This window comes from Lepidochelys kempii, unplaced genomic scaffold, assembly GCF_965140265.1.
Source record: "Lepidochelys kempii isolate rLepKem1 unplaced genomic scaffold, rLepKem1.hap2 scaffold_112, whole genome shotgun sequence".
In the NCBI taxonomy this organism is placed as follows: domain Eukaryota; kingdom Metazoa; phylum Chordata; order Testudines; family Cheloniidae; genus Lepidochelys; species Lepidochelys kempii.
The window spans coordinates 99859-116028 of record NW_027333594.1 but is presented as its reverse complement, the minus strand read 5'-3'; the positions used below and the strand labels follow the sequence as shown (position 1 = coordinate 116028).

The following is a 16170-nucleotide window of genomic DNA, read 5'->3' as shown; positions in this document are numbered from 1 at the left end:
CGGGGTCCTATGAAGGGAGCCAGCCAGTCAGGCCGTGGCACAGGAGCCAGCAAACAGGGCTGTAAACAGGGGAGTCTGAGGGGGAGTTTGTCTTGTGGTGCTTGTTTGGGGTTTGTTGTTCCTGTGGGGGGTGGGATTTGGGTGTTTCCCAGGTGAACAGGATTTAGGTGGGAAGGCGATGACAGACACAGAGGCAGCGGTGGGAGTGACTCATGTCGTGGAAGACACAATGGAGATGACTGGCTGTGGAAGCTGCCGCATGTCCATGATCCTGGAGGGGGGACCTGGTAAGAGTTTTGTCTGCATGAAATGCCGTCTGCTCGAGCTGATGGAGGAGAAGATCTGAGGTTTGGAGATGCAGGTGGAAAGTCTGGTTGAGTTTAGAAAGGGGTTTGAGCAGATGATGGAGCAAAGACATGAGGTATCTGAAGGGAAAAGCTCTGACTTGCAGATGGAAGCAGGACTGAGGAATTCTGAGGGGAGACTGCTGGGTGAGGAAAGTGGTCAGTGAAAGCATGTGACTAAAAAAAAACCAGGCAGAGGAAAAGACGGGCTAGTGAAGGAGAAATAGAGTTCAGGAATAGTTTTTGAGAGTTGGAAAATGAAGAAGGGGCTCAGCAGGTAGTCACTGAAGGTGGAGGGGCAAGGAGGAAGAGAAGAGTGGCTAGTCCTATAGGAAAAGGGGAAGAGTCAATGGAGACTACACCAAATATGAGCCGCAGGAGGATACAGGATGGGTTGAAGAGGATTACAAGGGAGAATAGGAATGGAAAGAACTTGCAGCCAGAGGGAACAGGGGATAGACTGGAGAATAGCATTGTCACCAGGGAAAGGCAGGGCTACGTGATCGGGGACTCTTTACTGAGAAGACTAGACAGGCCTGTAACCAGAGCTGATCCAGAGAATAGAAGGGTGTGCTGTCTTCCAGGTGCTAAGATACGGGATGTAGATCTGAGGTTGAAAAGGATCCTAAAGGGAACGGGAAAGAATCCCCTAATTATCCTTCATGTGGGAACAAATGATACAGCTAGATTCTCGCTGGAAAGGATTAAGGGAGACTGTGCTTGGCTGGGGAAGACGCTTAAGGAAATCGAGGCTCAGGTGATCTGTGGTGGGATTTTGCCTATTCCTGGAGAAGGTCAACAAAGGCGTGACAAGATTATGACTATCAACAGATGGCTCAGGCAGTGGTGCTAGAAGGAGGGCTTTGGGATGAATGGCCACTGGGAGGCATTCCTGGACAGAGGACAGTTCTCTCGGGATGGACTTCATCTGAGTAGGGAAGGAAACAGACTTCTAGGATGGAGGCTGGCACAACTGATTAAGGGAGCTTTAATCTAGGAATCTGGGGGAGATGATTGGTTGGGGAATGTCCAGGTAATCTCCATGCCGGATTTTAGCCTTGAGAGGGAAGAAAAGAAAGTAAGAAAGGATACAGCCGTGGGTAGGGGAATGGCTATAAGGAGGAAGGGCAGTGTGGACACCAGTCTAGTAGGTTCTGCTGGCTGTGGAATGACCGTGCCTCATTGGGTAAAGAACGTGAGCGAGGCCAAGCAGCAAAAATGAAGATGTTTGTTCACCAATGCGAGGAGCCTAGGTAACAAAATGGAGGAATTAGAGGTACTGGTGCAGGAAGTGAAACCAGATATTCTCGGGAGAACAGAAACAGGGGGGAATAGTCGTCATGACTGGACTACGGGTGTTGAAGGGTATGTGCTGTTTAGGAAAGACCGAAATAAAGGTCAAGGTGGTGGAGTAGCATTGTCTATCAATGAGGAGGTCGAATGTAAAGAAATCAGCGATGGAATGGAGAAGACAGAGTCCGTCTGGGCAAAAATGACATTGGGGAAGCAAACGACTCGAGCCTCCCCTGGGATAGTGCTTGGAGTGTGCTAGAGGCCGCCGGGATCTCATGTGGATATGGATCGAGCCCTCTTTAATGTTTTTAATGAAGTAAATACTCATGGAAACTGCGTGATCATGGGAGACGTCGCACGCGCGCACAACACGACACACAACCCGTCACACACACACAAATCACACATAACACATCACACACTGAACAAAACACTCAAGACAACACACACACAACCACGTCTCACACACACACGACACACAACGTCTCACACACACAGACACGTCTCTCACACACGCCGACACACACACGCAAGGCACACGACGGCTATCACACACGTCCACACACACACACACGACACATGAGGTCGCACACACGCCGACACAAACACACACGCCGACACACGATGTCTCTCACAGATGCCGTCACAAACACACACGCCAACACACGACGTCTCACACACACACATCGACAGACACAGACCACACACATGCCGACACACGATACTGACACACATGAAACCGACACACACCACAGACGACGACTGACACACACACACACACAAGACACACAATGTCTCACACACACACACACAACTTCTCTCACATACGCCCACACATGCCCACACAACACACGCAGAACACACACCCACCCACACGACACACGCGACACGACACGCCCACACACCACACACAACACAACACACGCCCACGCCAAAAGACACACACCACACACAACACACACCCACTCCCACACACGCCCACACACTCACCCGCCCACACCCACTGACACACACACCCGACGACTCACGACGACTCACACACAGAGAGACGGCAAACACACTGACACACACGACGTCTCACACGCCCACGACACGTCACACGACACACAAGACGGCAGAGGACACGACACCGAAATCACACCCCGGAGACGACCCCCCGCGGGGGCGAGAGCGGAGCGGGGACGGTCGGGGGAACTCGGTCTCTGGGCGGCGCGTGGGGCCGGTGTGGGCGGGAGGGAAGAGGGCGGCAGGGCCGAGGGCGAGATTCCCAGCCCCCGTCGAGCGCTGTGGAGCGAGGGCTCCGGCTCGGCTCTCGCAGCGGCTCTGGCGAGGAATGGTGCCGGAGCTCTCGCCGGAGGGGAACGCGGCAGGAGGGGCCTGAGCCGCTTGGGCCTCTTTCCAAGGAGGCGGAACCAGGCCTCCGCTCTCTGCCCGCTGCAGACCCGGCTGCCAGGTCGGCGCTTCCAGTTCCTCGTCCGCACTCGCCGTCTTCTCGTGTGTTCGCCAACTCGCTCTCTCTCCTCTGCTCTCCTGGTGCCGTCTCCCTTTGTAGGACACGGGTAGGTGTGCATTCCCACAGGTGAGGTCTCGGGAGCCATGGAGAAGTTGGAGCGGACGAAAATCATGCCGGGCAGTAGAAAGGCTGCAGAAAGTACCTGAAGAGACAAAGGGAATGAGAAGGGGGAAGTCCAGACTAAGACAGGAGTCTAGTCTGTAAAGACAAACAACGGGAAGTCTAAGCTACAGAAACTCTTCAAGTTGCCAAAAGACCTTTAGGATGGGAAATGACTTCTTGAATCCAGTCTCTTTAAGATCTTAGGCTTAGTATGTGTGTGTATTTGTATTTGCTTAGCAATCTGCCTTCTTCTGTTTGCTATCCCTTCTAATCACTGAAAATCTGCCTTTTCTAGTGAAACTATTTGTTGTTTATTATTATTATTAAACTCAGTTTGTGCAACGGGTGCTCCGGGAGGAAATGATTTGTGTGTTACTCCAAGGGGCCGCCCGGTGACACTGTTGCTCCATGAGGGAAATGCTTTGTGCAATACCTGGTTTAGCCACCCACTGTCACTGTTGGTCCAGGAGGGAAATGATTTGTGCAATACCTGAATTGGCCACACAGTGTCCCCATTGCTCCGTGAGGAAATGCTTTCTGCATTACTCCAAGTGGCCACCCGGTGTCACTGTTGGGCCAGGAGGGAAATGATTTGTGCATTACACTGACTGGCCACCCAGTGTCACTGTTGCTCCGTTAAGGAAATTATTTGTGCATTACCCAGAGTGGCCACCGAGTGTCACTGTTGCTCCATTAGGGAAATGCTTCGTGCAATACCTGGATTAGCCACCCGGTGTCACTGTTGCTCTGTGAGGGAAATGGTTTGTACATTATCTGGATTGGCCACCTGGTGTCACTGTTTCTCCACGATGGAAATGGTTTGTGCAATACCCTGAGGGGCCACCCAAGACAACACACAGAAAACACGACAGACAACACTGACACACACACACACAACATGACACCGACACACAAAGAGAGAACACTCTCACACACACACAACACAGGACACCGAAAGACACAAACAACATGACACACAAATAAACTGACACACAAAACAGCACACAACAAGACACACAAAAATCACACACAACACACGACACCGACACATACACACACACACACTTGATGACGCACAAAACAGCAGACAACGTGACAAAGAAATCACACACGACACCGACACACACACACAATATGACACACACCTCACATGACACACAAAACGGCACACGTGACACACACACACAACACGATGCACAAAACTTCGCACACAAAATATCACACACCCACACACAACACGACACACGATACCGACACACGACACACAAAACGGCACACAACACGAGACACAAAAATCTCACACAACACATGACACCGACACACACAACATGCACACAAAACGGCACACACCGTCACATGCACACAACACGGTATACAACATGGCACACACACACACTCAACACGGACCACAACACGCACACATAAACACATCTCACACACACAAAACAACACACAAGTCACACACACAACACGTCACACGACACATGCAACACGACACACACAACACGGCACACAGCAGAAGGTTTCATCGAGGAGGAGGATGTCCCGGGGTCCCCGGGCGATGCTCTGGGACTGCTCCCCAGGAAGCCAGGCAGGACTCTGGGGAAGTCTCCTCTCGGGGAGCAGCCTGTCTGCAGGACACACAGCTCCCCCGGCTCCACCTTCCTGGCTCTGACCTCGGAGCCTTCAGCCTCCTCTGCCCCTCCCTGCGCTTCCCACAGCCAGTCCGCCCAGGCGGGGTCCTGGGGGGGCAGAGGGTCCTGCCCCCCAACTCCGCAGTCAGACGGGACTCTCAGCCAGCCAGGAAAACAGAGGTTTATTAGACCACAGGGACATGGTCTAACACAGAGCTTGTAGGTGCAGAGAACAGGACCCCTCAGCCGGGTCCATTTTGGGGGGGGGCAGTGAGCCAGACAACCCCGTCTGCCCTTCACTCCATGTCTCCAGCCAGCCCCCAACTGAAACTCCCCCCAGCCCCTCCTCCTCTGGGCTTTGTCCCTGTCCCCGGCCAGGAGGGCACCCGATTCCTTTGTTCTCCAACCCTTTAGCTCTCACCTCGCAGGGGGGAAGGGCCCAGGGCATCAGGTGCCAGGAAAGAGGGTGTCGGCCATTCTCTGTGTCCAGACCCCTGCACACACCTGCCCTCCAGAGCTCTGCAACGATCATACACCCTTACCCCACCCCCTAGATCCTTAATAGGGATTAGTCTGCATAGGGGAAACTGAGGCACCCCCACACGATTCAGAGGAAACATGAAGTCCCGCTTCATCACAGATGACTCCAGGAGGTGAGTTGCTTGCTATCCTACCATGTTTTTCTGTCTCTCTCCTCTAGTATGTTGGCCATCACACACACTCTGTCTCTGTCTCTCTCCTCTCCTGGTGCCAACGATGACCAGGCCCCGGGTGCCTGGGCCCCAGTGCCCCGCCTGTGCTCCATCTCTTCCTGTATCTGCCTCACCCCTTCTCCCAGCCCACACTGCCCACCGCTGCCTGGATGATTTCCCCCTCTCCTCCACTGCACCCCCCTCTGTGGGGTCCCTGCCACTCACCGTCTGCCTCCTCTCCTCCACCCCCTCCCCCGCTTCCCCACGGGTCACTCTGGGGGCCGGTTTTCTTCACCATCTTTGTGCATGATCTGGAGGATGGGATGGATTGCACCCTCAGCAAGTTCGCAGATGACACTAAGCTGGGGGGAGAGGGAGATACGCTGGAGGGTCGGGATAGGGTTCAGAGTGACCCAGACCAATTAGAGGATTGGGCCAAAAGAAATCTGATGAGGTTCAGCAAGGACAAGTGCTGAGCCCTGCACTGAGGAGAGAAGAATCCCATGCAGTGCCCCAAGTGTGCCATGTCCCCGCCCCGAACCGACCCTCCCGGAGCATCCTCAATTCCATGAAACAGCTGTTCTGGGGTGGGCAGGAAGTGCTGGGAGGGAGAGTGGGGAGTTGCTCAGTGGGGGTGTGTCTCTCTGGGTGGGGTCTGTGTGTGTTTATGCACAAGCTGATTGTGATGTCACGGAGCCAACAGCAAAGAGTGTTGGGCGTCAGCATTCTTGCCCTGCCGTCAGTCTGCCAACTGGCTTGGTTGACAACGGCTGGTGACCCAAGGAGCTGCTGAGAGACGCGGACCATCCCTCTGTCAACCACTTCTTGAATCAGCTATTTCCACAGGTGTTTGAGGAACAAAAGGATGAGTTTTTACAGAAGGTAATTCCCAGATTCTTTCCCTGCTCATTAGATCGCACACGACAGGTCGGTGCCTCCTTCTCCTCGGGACGGGTGGGGGCGGGTGTGGCAACAGGCAGGTCTCAGCGTTCCCTTTTGATTTGAAAGTGGCCGTCTCTCAGGTCTCCTCTTGCTTCAGCCGGTCAGGTTCTTTGGAGGCAGATTTAGATGATTTTATCTTTCAGCAGACTAGTCGGGGGGAATTTCCAGGGATAGAACCAAAAGGGAAGATAACAAAACTCGTGTAGAATTTAGATTGAGATCTCCATCAATAGTCTTTCCCTTGGAGTTGCCCCTAATGCACTCCTTGCCTTCAAGTTGGGAATAGAAACCCTTTGTCTCCTGTCATGACTGCCAAAGAAATGTGTAAATGAGGATATTCTATGATTCTATGATTTACACCCATCAGGGGACACTGTCTTTTTGAGGCGGGTGCAGCTGGCTTGGGATGGTGCTGATGATGGATAGAAAACAGGCTGGAGTCAATGACAGATGGGACCACAGAAGGGGAAGGAGAAGGGCATCTCCATAGAAGGTCCTGGGTGCTCAGATACCCCAGTTCTAGGTACCCTGGCCTGTCCCAGAGAGAAAAGACAAAGAGGGGCCCAGCCCCCCGACAGTCATGCCATGGACAAGAATCTGGTTGGGAGTGGGCTGAAGGTTCCCGCTGGAGAAAGGGGAGCTGAAGTCCCCCAGCGTCCTGGAATTTAAGCAATGCAAGCTTCAAACCCTGCACAGGTGGGGCCTGAGGGGCACCTGCAGAAGGTTGGGCTGGACAGGGGTGGCAGGTTTCTACAATTTTTGGTGGTTTCCAGAATGGGACCAAGTCCTGCCTCCCCGTCCACCTCCCCCCACATCTGCCTAAGGCTCTGGGAGTTTGGGTATGGGAGGCAGAGGGAAAGAGGTTGGGCTCTGGGAGGGAGTTTGGGTGTGGGCTGTGGGTTGCGGCAGGGTGTTGGGGTGCAGGAGGGAATGAAGGGTGCGGGGTCTGGGCTGGGGCAGGGGGTTGGGGTGCAGGAGCAGGTGTGGGGGCAGGCTCTGGGAGGGAATTGGATGTGTGGTGTGGGCTCTGGGCTGGGGCAGGGGGTTAGGGTGTGGGAGGGGGTGAGGGGTACAGGCTCTGGGAGGTAGTTTGGGTGCAGGTGTGGGGTCTTGGCTGGGGCAGGGCATTGGGTGCAGGAATGGGTGGGGTGGCCAGGTTCTGGGAGGGAGTTCAGGTGTGGGCTCTGGGCTGGGGGAGGGGGTTGGGGTGCAGGAGAGGGTGCAGGTCGGGCTCTGGGAGGGAGTTGGGTGCAGGGGGTGGGCTCTGGACTGGGGAAGAGGGTTGGGGTGCGAGAGCAGGTGTGGGGGGAGGCCTGTGGGAGGAACTTTGGGTGTGGGATCTGGGTTGGGGTTGGGGGTTGGGGTGCAGGAGGGGGTGCGGGCGCAGGCTCTGGGAGGGAGTTTGGGTGTGGGGTGTGGGCTCTGGGCTAGGGCATAGGGTAGGGTGGAGGAGGGAGTGCAGGGGGTGGACTCTGGGAGGGAGTTTGGGTGCAGGGGGTTGGGGTCTGGGCTGGGGCTTGGGGTGCGGGAGAGAGTGAGGGTGCAGCTCTTACCTCAGGGATCTCCCAAAAGCGACCCACACCCCCCTCTGGCAGCAGCTCCTAGGTGGGGGGTCTCTGCCCATCGCTGCCCACGGACACCACCCCAGCAGCTCCCATTGCCACAGATGGCAGAGTCGGCCCTCGGGGCGGGGGCAGCCTGTGGAGATCCCCCCATCCCCGGGGCTGCAGGGACGCGCCAGCCGCTTCCGAGACTGGCAGGCCACACGGAGTGTAAGCAGTGTCAGGGTGAGCCTCACCCTGACATCTGGTGGTGAGGTGTGGCAAGTTGTGGAAAAGAACTTCAGGGGCCGATCTCATTTGCATAGGCACACCCACCCCCCCTAGAACGAGGCCATAGCTGCCCAAATGCTCACTTTGGCTGCTGTGGGATCCCCAGTGTCTCTGTTATTGGGGCAGGAAGAATAAATTGTTATTACCCTCATTATGGGAACTGTGCTGGGAACTGTACTTGGCCTTTTGTTATGATGGAGGGACTCACCATCAACTAAGTAGCACTCGCTAGGCAAGGGTCATGGGTTCCAAAACGCTGTGAATTGAGAGAGGTTGGGGGTAAGTATTAATACTTGGTGCCATGGGTCCCTTGGTGATGGACTTACATGCTAATTGCTCTTCCTTTTCTCTCCACTGTGGAATCTCAGAGCTAATTTTGATTCCGTTAGGAGTCTCGTTACAGGCTGCTAAGCTCATTTTGGGCTAATGGTGTCCCAGCACTGAGGCTCCCCTACTACGAGCTGACTTCACCAAAGAGCTGAACTGAGTAAGAGCCGAAATCACTGAGCGTTATGTTCAGTAGTGGGGGAGCCTGAAGATCTATTGTGGAGAAGTTTGCGGGACGGCTGGAGTGCCTCGTGGACAGGCTGGTGGAGCAGTTCGTGGGACGGCGGGAGCTGCTGGTGGGCCGCGGAGCGGAGCTGAGCGAAGCAGTTCGTGGGGCGGCTGGTGGAGCGGAGGCCTATGGGGCTGTGGGGCAGTCAGTTTCAGATCATGTAAGGTGCCTTTTACCCCCGCCCCCATCTCCACCCAGGTTGGAAGATAAAGCTCTGCAGATAAACTTTTCAACTTTGGGGCTGCCCTGACCAGGGACAGAGACTTTTGGGTCATTGGACTTTTGGGACTTCGGGTAATTTGGGGTTGCTGGACTCAAGAACCAAAGGGAAAGGGCATGCCCCAATTTGCTTGGGGTGGGTTTTTTTTTTGCTCGTGGGTTGTGTTATGAATCCTGTTGGTGGTGTTTCCCCAACATAATGCCACATTGTTTCTCTCTGTTATTAAAAGGCTTTTTGCTACACTCAGACTAGGTGCTTGCGAGAGGGGAAGGATTGCCTCTGGGAGGTGCCCAGCGGGGGTGGTACATATTTGTCCCAGGTCACTGGGTGGGGGCTCGAGCCGGTTTGCATTGTGTTATTGGAATGGATCCCCTAGATACTGAACCCGGCCCTTGTTGCTGCCAACTCTGAGGGGCAGAAGGGTTACACGGAGCGAGGGTGGGCAGGAAGCCGCCTTAGCCCCCTTGTGCTGCTGGTGATGGCGGTGGGGGGTCCCCAGGCCCTTTTAAATTGCCCGGGGGCAGCAGGCGGGGCTGGGGGAGACACCGGGCCCCGGACTTTGGTGGAGCCAGGCCCCCGTGGTCTTATGTTGCTGGAGCATGGGCACCAGGGGCCCAGATGAGGCGCCTCCCATGCGGCTGGAGGAGCATGGGTGCTAATCCACGTTTCGTCGGGTTGGTTTTTGGAAGGTTAAATGAAGGCAGCCTCTGCTCTGGGCTCACCCAGTTTCAGGGCCTGACGCTGCTTTGCACAACGATGAATCTCGGAACAGGCCAGCACTAAAATGACGCCAGAACCTGAGGAAGGAAAAGCCTCCGGGTTCGTCTGTGGGCCTTGACGCCGAACGGGAGCCGTAATTTGACTTGCTTTGTGGCTGCGGCCGGTAAAATGTCAGGTAAAATGGCTCTGCAATCACATCCGCCAATTCCTTTAGCACTCTCGGATGCAGCTCATCTGGCCCCATGGACTTGTGCACATCCACTTTTTCTAAATAGTCCCGAACCACTTCTTTCTTCACAGAGGGCTTGCCACCTCCTCCGAATGCTGTGCTGCCCAGTGCAGTCATCTGGGAGCTGACCTTGTTCGTGAAGACAGAGGCAAAAAAAGCATTGAGTATGTTAGCTTTTTCCACATCCTCTGTCACTAGGTTGCCTCTCTCATTTAGTAATGGGCCCACAGTTTCCTTGGCTTTCTTCTTATTGCCAAAATACCTGAAGAAACCCTTCTTGTTACTCTTAACTTCGCTCGCTAGCTGCAACTCCAGGTGTGATTTGGCCTTCCTGATTTCACTTCTGCATGCCTGAGCAATATTTATATACTCATCCCTGGTCATTTGTCCAATCTTCCACTTCTTGTAAGCCTCTTTTTTGTGTTTAAGATCAGCAAGGATTTCTCTGTTAAGCCAAGCTGGTCGCCTACCATATTCACTATTCTTTCTACACATCGGGATGGTTTGTCTCTGTAACCTCAATAAGGATTCTTTAAAATACAGCCAGCTCTCCTGGACTCCTTTCCCCCTCATGTTATTCTCCCAGGGGATCTTTCCCATCAGTTCCCTGAGGGAGTCAAAGTCTGCTTTTCTGAAGTTCAGAGTCCGTATTCTGCTGCTTTCCTTTCCTCCTTGTGTCAGGATCCTGAACTCGACCATCTCATGGTCACTGCCTCCCAGGTTCCCATCCACTTTTGCTTCCCCTAGTAATTCTTCCCGGTTTGTGTGCAGCAGGTCAAGAAGAGCTCTGCCCCTAGTCGGTTCCTCCAGCACTTGCACCAGGAAATTGTCCCCTACAGTTTCCAAAAACTTCCTGGATTGTCTGTGCACCGCTGTATTGCTCTCCCAGCAGATATCAGGATGATTGAAGTCGCCCATGAGAACCAGGGCGTGCCATCTTGTAGCTTCTGCGAGTTGCCGGAAGAAAGTCTCATCCACCTCATCCCCCTGGTCTGGTGGTCTATAGGAGACTCCCACCACTGCATCACTCTTGTTCCTCAGGCTTCTAAACTTAATCCAGAGACTCTCAGGTTTTTCTACAGTTTCATTCTTCAGCTCTGAGCAGTCATACTGCTCCCTTACATACAGTGCAACTCGCCCACCTTTCCTGGCCTCCCTGTCCTTCCTGAACAGTTTATATCCATCCATGACAGCACTCCAGTCATGCGAGTTATCCCACTAAGTCTCCGTTATTCCAATCACATCATAATTCCCTGACTTGGCCAGGATCTCCAGTTCTCCCTGCTTGTGTCCCAGGCTTTGTGCATTTGTATATAGGCACTTGAGATAACCCGCTGATCGCCCCTTGTTCTCAGTATGAGGCAGGAGCCCTCCCCTCTCACACGCTCCAGCTCATGCTTCCTCCCGGTATCCCGCTTCCCCACTTACCTCAGAGCTTTGGTCTCCTTTCCCTGGTGAACCTAGTTTAAAGCCCTCCTCACTAGGTTAGCCAGCCTGCTCACGAAGATGCTCTTCCCTCTCTTCGTTAAGTGGAGCCCGTCTCTGCCTAGCATTCCTCCTACTTGGAACACCATCCCATGGTTGAAGAATCCAAAGCCTTCTCTCAGACACCACCTGTGTAGCCATTCCTTGACTTCCACGATTTGACGGTCTCTACCCAGGCCTTTTCCTTCCACGGGGAGGATGGACGAGAACACCACTTGCACCTCAAACTCCTTTATCCTTCTTCCCAGAGCCACGTAGTCTGCAGTGATCCGCTCAAGGTAATTCTTGGCAGTATCATTGGTGCCCACGTGGAAAAGCAGGAAGGGGTAGCGGTCCGAGGGCTTGATGAGTCTCGGCAGTCTCTCCGTCACATCGCGAATCTTAGCCCCCGGCAAGCAGCAGACTTCTCTGTTTTCCCGGTCAGGGTGGCAGATAGATGACTCAGTCCTCCTGAGGAGAGAGTCCCCGACCACCACCACCCACCTCCTTCTCTTGGGAGTGGTGGTCGTGGAACCCCCAACCCTAGGACAGTGCATCTCATGCCTTTCAACTGGTGGAGTCTCCTTCTGCTCCCTTCCCCCAGACGTATCATCTGGGTCACTCCCCGCAATGGTACCTGTGGAGAGAACATGAAAATGGTTACTTACCTGTGTCCGCTTTGCTGGTCCATGGACTTTCCCCCTTCTTCTTCTGGAGGTCACATGTTGCCAGATTTCTTCACAGTCCTCCTGTCCCTGCTGCGCAGCCTGCTCTGAATCTTCAGAACCTTGTGCCCATAGAAGCATATCCTGACGTCTGTCCAGGAAATCTTCAGTTTCCCTTATGCAACGCAGGGTCGATACCTGTTGCTCCAGACCTTGAACCTTCTCTTCCAATATGGAGACCAGCTTGCACTTTGTACAGACAAAGTCGCTTCTGTCCTCTGGAAGAAAGACAAAGATGGCACATCCAGTGCAGGTCACAACAGTTGAACACTCCCCATCCATATTACCTTCCTACTATGAGCTTCCTCCGGAGATGCAGTAATTCCTCAGAGAAGTCGTTAGGGTTTAAGCCTCAGTGGGCTCACTCCAGGTGAACTCCCAGGCAAAGTCCTGCTGTTTGCTGCTCAGCTGGTTCCCCGCTGCTCAGCTGGTTCTATAAGCACCGAGCCTAAAGCTCTTCCAAGCCTTCTTAGCGCAGCGGGCAGCACATCAGTCTCATAATCTGAAGGTCCTGAGTTTAAGCCTCAGAGAAGGCAACTCTTCTTGCTCCCTGCTTTAGATTTTCTAACGTAAATCAGAGAAAAAAAGACTAGAGCTGAGTGGTTTCTAGACACCCTCCCATCCATCTAACACACACACAGACTTTTCTATCGGTACGTGTACAGTATGAAATTAGTTCAAAATTATTCGATTCGAAATTTTGGGAGCTATTTTAGACATTCAGGCTTCGGTGTCCCCACTGAAGTGCGTGAATTCGGCAGAGTGCGTCCACAGTACCGAGGCTAGCATCGAACGTCGGAGCGGGTGCACCGTGGGTCGCTATCCCGCAGTTCCCGCCGCCCACTGGAATTCTGGGTAACGCTCCCAGTGCACGATGGGGCAAAAACATTCTTGCGGGTGTTTCTGGTGCATGTCATCAGGAAGCTCTGGCAGACAATCGTTTCACGCCTTTTCGCATGCAGACGCCGTACTGTTTTCAGCAGACAGTGCACCTCTTGCTCTCCTGCAACTATGAATCCGCCTCTCATTTCCTCTCCCCTTCCGATGTAATCTCTACTATCTACTTTTGCTCTTCCTCATCGAACTCTTCTGCCTCCAACTCTGCTCTCCCGGTGGTGACACGCTTCCGAGCTTCTCTGGGTTGTCTGTCCTGGGCTCCCGCCTCCGTGAAAACCACGGAAGACAACCATTTCCCGCCTTTGTTCAGCTACCACGAACCAAACAGCACCTCTTCCCCTGCCACTCTGCTCTCCTACATTTTGCGCCCTTTTTCCAGGATTACCCGTGCAGGCGCCATGGAGCCCGCTCAGATCTCCGCTGCAGTTTTGAGCATTGTAAATACCTCGCGCATTATCCAGCAGTATGTGCAGTACCTGCAAAACGGGGCGAGGAAACGACGACGGTGTGATTACTATACTGATGAGGACATGGACAAAGATGGCACGGCGTGTGGCAATTGGGAGATCATGGTGGTGCTGGGCCAGGTTCATGCCGTGGCAGGCCAATTCTGGGCCCAGAAAACAAGCAGAGACTGCTGGGGCCTCATCGCGTTGCAGGTGTGGGATGATTCCCAGTGGCTGAGAAACTTTTGTATGCGTAAGGGCCACTTTCATGGAGCTTTGCGACTTGCTGTCCCCTGCCCTGAAGTGCAAAGACACCAAAATGAGAGCCGCCCTCACAGTTGAGAAGTGAGTGGCCATAGCCCTGCGGAAGCTTGCATCGCCCGACAGCTACCGGTCAGTTGGGAATCAGCAAATCTACTGTGGGGGCTGCTGTGATCCAAGTAGCCAACACAATCATTGATCAGCTTTGCCTTTGGGAAATGTGTATTTCCAGAGGCATTAAAGAATCATAAAGGAGAAGGAAAAGTTAATGCCTTAGAAAAGTCTGTGTGTCTGTGTTAGATGGATGGGTGGGTGTCTAGAAACCACTCTGCTCTCATCTTTTTTTGCGGATTTCCAGTGGTAATCAAGGTCAGCCTTTGCCAGCAGTTGACAAGAACATGTGAGAGCAGTGGGGGTGGGAAATAAACATGGGGAAATAGTTTTACTTTGTGTAATGACCCATCCACTCCCAGTCTTTATTCAAGCCTAAGTTAACTGTATCCAGTTTGCAAATTAATACCAATGATCACTACAAAAGGTTTCCCCCACTGGCTCTCCTGCTGGTAATAGCTCACCTTACCTGATCACTCTCGTTACAGTGTGTAGGGTAACCCCCATTGTTTCATGTTCTCTGTGTATAGGAATCTCCCCACTGTATTTTCCACTGCATGCATCTGATGAAGTGAGCTGTAGCTCACGAAAGCTTATGCTCAAATAAACTGGTTAGTCTCTAAGGTACCACGAGTCCTCCTGTTCTTATTGATGGTGTTGTATCCCCATAGTGTGGCCATTTGGTGTCAGTCCTTTTAAATAAACAATGAGTTTTTTTCATAGAAACCATATTTTCCTCATACAGACACAGGAGTAGATTAATCTACAAAGGGAAGGTGATTCCAAGGCAGTTCCGGAGGGAGAAGGGAACGTTTTCAGCATCACTAAATTATTGTGTTGTACCTCACACACACACAGAGTGACAATACACTCAATTAACTGAGCTACCAACACACTGCACAGGAATGAAATAAACAACTTTATGTTCAAGGAGTTCGGTGCATTTAAATAATATTAAAAATATGTTTTGGGCAACGCATGGAAAAGTCATTGTGTTGTACAACCCATTTGATATAGTTAATACGCCACATAATATTTAACGAAATTAAGAACGATGTGCTTATAAATTAACATGTTGTGCCATTTACACACGCACAAGACCTAGAAAAAACGGAATTATTTGAGCTTCCAACATTTCCACTTTCTCACAGCATGTTAGACCCCCTGCTTTAAATGAAATATGTCTAAAGGCCAGATGTATGAAAGAATTGTCTCGTTCTGTATTTCTTAGCTTTTATCTCAAAAGGTAATAGCCTCATAATCTCCCCCAAACACCCTGGGACCTCTGCAAATTATTAAAATGCCCCTGTTCTCAGCAAGGCCACGACAGTGACCCACAGCTAGAGTGTCTAGGCCAAGCGTTCTGAAGGAGGCAAGTCAAAGATTTTCTCTCTGCTTCCCTTGGCAAGGTCTGAGTGGGAAAACAAAATCCCCCACATGGAAAGTTTTCTGCTGAGAAACCAATACTAGTCTGTTTGGGGACTTTGATTTGAATGGATTATTATTCTTCTCTTCTGATCTCTGAATTATTTCAGTTCAGTCTTTGTCCTCCAGATGTGTTGCAAGGTGTTGAATTGCGGGGGAGAGAGGCCAAGTCATGACGTCTCTTCCCCTCTTTCATAATTTCTTCCAACTTGTTAGGAAGTTCCTCTGCCTTGATGTGAGTCAAGCAGTGTCCATTGTCTCCGGGCTGTCTCGGAGGAGTCCGCATTGTACACGGTTCCTGGGAGAGTCCTTGGGAGCGTGGATACCTTCACTGGGCCAGCAGCGAGTCTGGCTCCTCCAGCGTCACACCGGAAAGGCTGGCGGTGGCCATTTCCCAGCCTCATCACATATTTCAGTGACGCACCCAGAGCAAAACTTCACCACTTCCCAGACAAGCCTAGCACACACCATCCATCCAGGTATTAGCCTTCAACAGATCATGACTTTTACAATGATAGCTCACCAGGCCGACTCTGTACAAATCATACCTTAATTCTATGAGAGTGGTGACTATGGGGCTTCCAGGGTGCTGCTTTGAGCACAGCCTGCCACCCCTGGGCTGACACTGCAATGGAGACGTCCCCGTAGAGTCTCTCTCTCCCGGGATAAAGATGGCAGCAGGGCTGGCCTGGGTCACCTGATGTGGGCTTCTGGAGCTCAAGCTGTGGGGCTGAAAAGTGGGGTGCAGATACTGGTGTTCCAGC

The 16170-nt window shown here is 52.7% G+C and overlaps 1 protein-coding gene and 1 non-coding gene across 2 annotated transcripts in view; both read left to right on the top strand.

Moving 5' to 3' along the window:
- Window positions 1-16170, top strand: part of LOC140904411 (uncharacterized) — a 112080-nt gene that overhangs the window by 37913 nt on the left and 57997 nt on the right. The gene's annotated exons all lie outside the window — the stretch shown is intronic.
- TRNAM-CAU (transfer RNA methionine (anticodon CAU)) lies at window positions 12730-12802 on the top strand. Its single transcript has one exon. It is a non-coding gene; the product is annotated as a tRNA-Met (tRNA).